The sequence below is a fragment of the Rhipicephalus sanguineus genome, chromosome 5, assembly GCF_013339695.2.
Source record: "Rhipicephalus sanguineus isolate Rsan-2018 chromosome 5, BIME_Rsan_1.4, whole genome shotgun sequence".
NCBI classification, from domain to species: domain Eukaryota; kingdom Metazoa; phylum Arthropoda; class Arachnida; order Ixodida; family Ixodidae; genus Rhipicephalus; species Rhipicephalus sanguineus.
This window is the reverse complement of record NC_051180.1, coordinates 99490547-99496594: the sequence shown is the minus strand read 5'-3', so window position 1 is coordinate 99496594 and position 6048 is coordinate 99490547.

Genomic DNA, 6048 nt, shown 5'->3' with positions numbered 1-6048 from the left:
GTTTCTCCTGAAATTTTATAAATATTGTTGCGTAGTTCTTAGCTTCGATTGAGGAGCCCGGCTACTTCTAGCATTCTGTGCCCTCGCCATTGCTGCTACGTACGGCAGTTAGTTTAACGTGCCATCGTTGTTGTGTCACACCGCATTGTATCAGTAACGCTTACCTGAAGTGCTTGTCTCTGTTTACAGCCGATATGCCTCGTTTACCACGGAGGGCTTCAAATGGACGCGGCGCACACTCCACGTGATGCGAGATTTTTGTGAGTTTTGTTTACGCTGTAGGCTTGTGTACAAAGTCTATATATATTATATTATATAACCTTCCTGTTTCTGTGCCTTTACAGTATTGTTAAGCGGCTTCAGGAGCATCAGAAGCACGTCTTGATTTAGAAAACGACGCGAAACTGGCAGACTTGTTACGTTCACTGACTGACTTCCGCGGCTGCCCTCTAGCGCGTAATAACATATTTACTGCCATACAACGTTGTGCAGCAAAGCACAGCTTGTGTATGTCGTGGAGCTATAGCTACCGTCGCGTCAGCCAATACTATTTCTGTATGGGTCATAAAGCGGGGTAAGCGACACGAGTGCCAACATCTTGCACCCTACTTCACATAAAACACGCCTTAAGCATACTTTATTCTAGCGTGACGTCCCCTACCACCGTATGCGCGCACATTAAGCCCCGACTGCTAGAGAGGAGCATTAAAAAGTCTTATATGTCCTCATTCCGAAAACATACATCATAGAAAGATGGTGAACTATGGTACGGTTGAGGCAATAGGATCCCTTGTATAAAAACGATGTGATGAGGGTAGTTACGACAAGCTTACGTTGTAGCCATATATGCCCACGTGAATGTTAGCGAGTGTCGTTATTTCTCGTAGTTTTCCTCACACTGTGCCAGCGGCTCACTTTCAGCCATGGCCTTTAACGACGACTTCGCTTTTGCAATATATACGAGTAGCGTGAGAGCAGCTAGTAAGGGGTTATGTGTCCTCACGGCGATAAGAGCTTTTGTTTTATCGCATCGTGATGCCACTCTAAGAAAGTGCAGGACAGAGACTGGGAGAATACAAGAGTCCAAAGAAGAGAAAAGGAAGACGGCTAATGCATCGTTTCGCTCCGTTGATCCTGCTAATAAGAAGGAGTGTCCAGGACGTGACCGGATCTGAACGATGGGATCGTAGAAACAATGGTGCCTTCTCGCAATTTCTTTTTACTCCTGCTTGTATTGCATTTCAGTCGATATACAGCGGTTTGCGACCATCCAGATAGAAAATCCGTTTTTTCTATAGTCTTATAAGGGCAACGAGCAATCTTGATTGCAAGCGTGATCCTGCTTCGCGGAGCTTGCCTTTAAGACGAAGAAATAACGAAACACGTTTTTCCAGCTTTTTGAGATTAGGTCATTCACGTCGTCCTTTTATCTCGTCGAAAACTTCTTGCGGGTGAGATGCGTATAGCGACGGTGCCTTAGTGGTTTAGAGGAAAATACCGCTGTAAGGAACGATGACTCGCTCCTAAAGTGACGTTGGTCAGGAAAGGCAATGCACAGATCTATGATTCGTTTTCTATATATTTGACTAACAAGTGATTGGGCACTGTCGCAAAGAAAGCCCGCGATTTAATGTTGAGCCCCTTCCCGTGATCTTTATTTTGTGTAGTTGAAGAGCTTGGCTTTTTAGGAAAGATTTCTTAGCGTTCATAACAAAATAATACTTAGTGGCCCCTTACATTTTCAGACAGCGAGCACGTACACACGTAATACCTCCCTGTCGTTGTCGGATGCAGTCCGGTAGTATTTTTCACGCCTCACGTATTAGATAAAGCGATAAAATCTAAACCATTTACCACTGCCACAGCACTGCTAAAAGAAGGTATGTTATTTGCCTTTGAAAATGATTACTGAAAAATGATTTAAAAATGGCCTAATGTTCTCGTCGATAAATTGAAGAAATCAATTTTTGTATTCTGCTTTCTTCCTGGCCCACGTTTTCTGTGAGCAAAGCATGCGCTCTTGCGTTGCTTATACTCGCCTGCAGTGGTTGGCAACTGAACAAGAATTGCAATTTTTTTCAGGAAAATGTACGCAAGTATCACAGAAAGGCTCAGAGAGCCTTTCTCGTCACATTCTCGCCGAAGTCAAAAGTGAACTAGTCTTCTTGCTGGTTTTGTTCTAAAATGTCAGTTTGCATAACCGCTTTCCTCCAACTTTGTACTACGTGAACGTAAAACATAGCCTCAAATAAAAAAAATGAATCTACACACAATTAGCTTTCAGCCACAATGTCCATCTACCGTTGAGGTGGCAAAAACTTGTTTAGTGGAAATGGTATCAAGAAAACGTTCGCGATATAAGTGTCTCGAGAAACAGGCGCTGAGCCAGTCTTGAGCCATATATGAAAACCCGATCAGAAGAAAGCTGCATGGTCATAACACCGTTTCCGCGTAATTACAAGAAAGGTTGAGCAGCAGTATATATGGGGCCAGTTTCGGTAGTTTCAGTGCGTGGTGAGGTTCTAGCTGTATACAATAAGTTTCATTGATATGAATGTAGAAAGGCTTGGAATGTGACGGCGTACGCAGGTCTCTCTTTGCTCGTCCATATTAATGTGCTAAATAAGCTCAAATAAATGAATGATCGTGATTAGGACCTTTGTACCACTTATGCAACACGTCGGCATTATTGCGTAGAGGACATCATTAATACGCGCTTTCTTTATATTATCCTTTCCGGTTACGCATATAACAACTACAGCGTCACGGCATAGAGATCGATAGTGCGACTGGACATTGGAACAGGGCCTCGGCTATATTCTTCCTTTGTCCCTTGTCGGCTGCGGAACCAAACGCTATATACAGCCACGTAGACCTTACCTGCGTGTATATCACTGAGGCAATTGAAGACCCACAATCTCAAAGAAGAATATGGCACGTTTAAATCTCTCAGTCCGGTTTATTTTGGTAAGCTGTGATTAAGCCTAACGACTACTTCGAGAATCACATCGGTCGAGCCTCACGTCACAGGCACAGTCATTACATTAACGTGTATAAAATTCATTCTTCCCCGCGAACAATGTTTTCCTGCGCACTATTTTGTGATATTTTCCAATTGCGTGTTTCTTTTTATTCTAAATTCTCTCCTGCTTGGACTCTTGTCTGCAGTATTCTACGAAAAAAATAAAATTAATTAATTTGCTGGGCTGTCAGAAAATCTTTAAAAGTTCTTCTCATGCACAACTGCATACGTCCACTCGTTTTGAACTGGGCGCTGCTAGTGCGCAAGCAGGGGTATTATACAGGGTTATTATATTGCTTTCAATGCCCTCTATTTCTGTAATACACTCTATTTCAATGCCCTCTATTTCTGTAATACACTCTATTTCTGTAATACACTCTATTTCTGTAAACATCGCGTGGGATGGTTTTAGTAGCCTGACTAACTAAAAGTAGGAGGGGGACAGAAGCAAACGCTGGCAGAATTGGTCGGCCCTATTTATTATCCTAATAACGAGGAGTGCAAGCGAAGAAGGTGTTAAATGCTTCAAACGTCAAGTTAATAAATCTGAAAGACAGTGGGTGGTCTCATATCCCTGTCACTGACGGAATTCCTGGACGTCGAGATACGCTGCTAGGCCTTATGGCGTGGGTGGACGCATGCAAAACAAGCACTCATTGCAGTTAAAGCAGGACTGTAAAAGCTGTTAGGCTTGCACGTTTTCTAAATAATGCCTTGCAAACGAAGCCTCCTGTGTCAATATCTTCACTCCGCGTTCTCACGTTCATTCGCGGTGAGACCTTCGACAGAATTTCAGGCTCGAATGTGCCACGTTTATAACAGCAAGCTGTTTAGCAAATCGTTCCTTCTGCGTCGATCGCAGAAAACTATTATCATCTTAACGGTCTCCTGCCACTGTGCGGTTACCTGAGAACAACTACAGAAAGAAAGAAAGAAAGAAAGAGAGAGAGAGAGAGAGAGAAAGAAAGAAAGAAGAAAGAAAGAAAGAAAGAAAGAAAGAAAGAAAGAAAGAAAGACAGCAAGACAGAAGAAAAGAAAGAAAGAACCGAAGAAAGAAAGAAGAAGAAGAGAAAGAAAGCACAGAATCAGAGAGATGGAAAAAAGGATATGAAGAAAGAGAAACATAAAAAGTTTTCCGGAAAAAAATTCTTCACGGGATTCGAACCCGTGTACCCTCGATCCGAAGGCGAACGTCCTAACCACTCGGCTATCCAAGCACGCTATCGAGTATATCATGGCCTTGTACTGTATAGTGTAGAAAGGGGTGGGAATGTAAGTGAGCGTGAGGAGGAGAAATGTGATGGTGAGGAGGAGTGAAGGAGGAGGGGAGAGAGTGAAAAGTAGCACAGAAAGAATGAGAAAGAGAAAAATAGAGAGAATGAAGTGCAAAAAAATAGAGAGAGACAAAGAGAACATGAACGAAAGAGAGAGAGAATGAAGTAGAGAGAGGAAAAAAAAAAGATAGAAAGCATCGCGTAGTTTAGCGACCAGATACCGCACCACCTGGCCAAGCCGTGCATGCGCAGTAGCTAAGCCACGCCCAGCGACGGATACATCGCGCGCAACCTCCGAGGAGGAAGCCGCACATCTCAAAGCTAGAAGTGTCGGTCGACGGGGAGTACGAGCGGCGACGGGTCCGTTCTTCACTGTGCCAAGCTGTGCGGGACTTAATAAGATGGCTATTCGCAATGCCCATAGACTGTCGCGCCGCCAAGCGGAATTCAGGAGCGTCCTCTCGAGGAGGGTTAGTAGACGACAAAATGGCAGCACTACGCGGTCGCTCCCTTGTTCGGCTGTGCTAGCCTCAGTGTTAACGCGTTGGCAAGAAAGGAACACTACGACTTTGCATGTTCCCTGCATCAGTGAACAAACCGGGCCCTCCGTGACACGAGAAATCTGATTCGTTCTTGCGAGACGCGAAGTTTTCGTGAAAATACGTGGCAACTCGCGCTTTCAATGCTAGCCCAGAGTGTACACATACTATATCAGCTTCGCGAGGCTTTCTGTAGCCACGTAGGTTAGTTAAATGTTATCATCTGACATATTCAGTTGAAGGTCACCCTGTTTTACTTGCATATAGCATTGGTCAGAGTTTCTTGTAGTGCATGAGTCCCCATAACACTATACGCGGGCGGCGCGCGGGCTCGCGATGTGCTTTTGTATAACTGAGCGATCTCAAGTTGGCGACACATTAAAATAGAACCTCTATCCTTTGTCAGCAAAGCGCTGTTACGAATCGTGCGAGCGACGTTTCAATCATTCGAGGACGCGTCTGCTCGACGCCTTTCGTGGAGCGAACGCTTTCCATCCACGCCGTCCAGATAGTGTTGGGTTTCATAGCCACCGCTGCGCCGCTTGTTTTTGTACGTTTGTTGATAGGTGGCAGCACACTGCAAGCGATTTGCTTGTTGACCGGTTTGAGAGCAAAATGTTCGCACCCAGATGTATCTCTAATTGTAAACATTGTAAACGTGGTGACGCGGAGTGGTCGAAGTCGTTCGGCGGAGGAAATTCTTCAGATTGCTTTCAGCAGTGATGTTGAAGGAAACCATCTTGACGACGAGGATTTTTCACTGGACGCAGAAGACTGTGAAAGCACCGAGAGTGACAGCGACGATGAACCACAACTGCTAACTCACGAGGAGCGAGTTGCACTTCACGTCCCTTCGTGCGTTAATGTTCTTTCACGCTCGTAAGTCAATTTGATTGTATTTATTGTATAATATCCTTGAGCGAGATCAAAATAAAACCATAGTTCCTCTTGTGCATTGCATGTATCACAATTATTGTGGATATTATGGAGCGCCGCATGCCACCAACACGCTCGAGCTCGACCAGCGAAGCGAAATGGTTAGAGCGATGGAACGTGCATTCACGGCCACAATCCATGCCTCTCGGCTAACTTCTTCGACGTTGCGAAAAGCATACGTGTGCATTCTTTTCGATATTCATGTTGCGATCGTGCTAATCGAACCTGCAACATGCGAGTGAAGTGAATTGCACACGGCTAGAGTCTCAGCATGGCT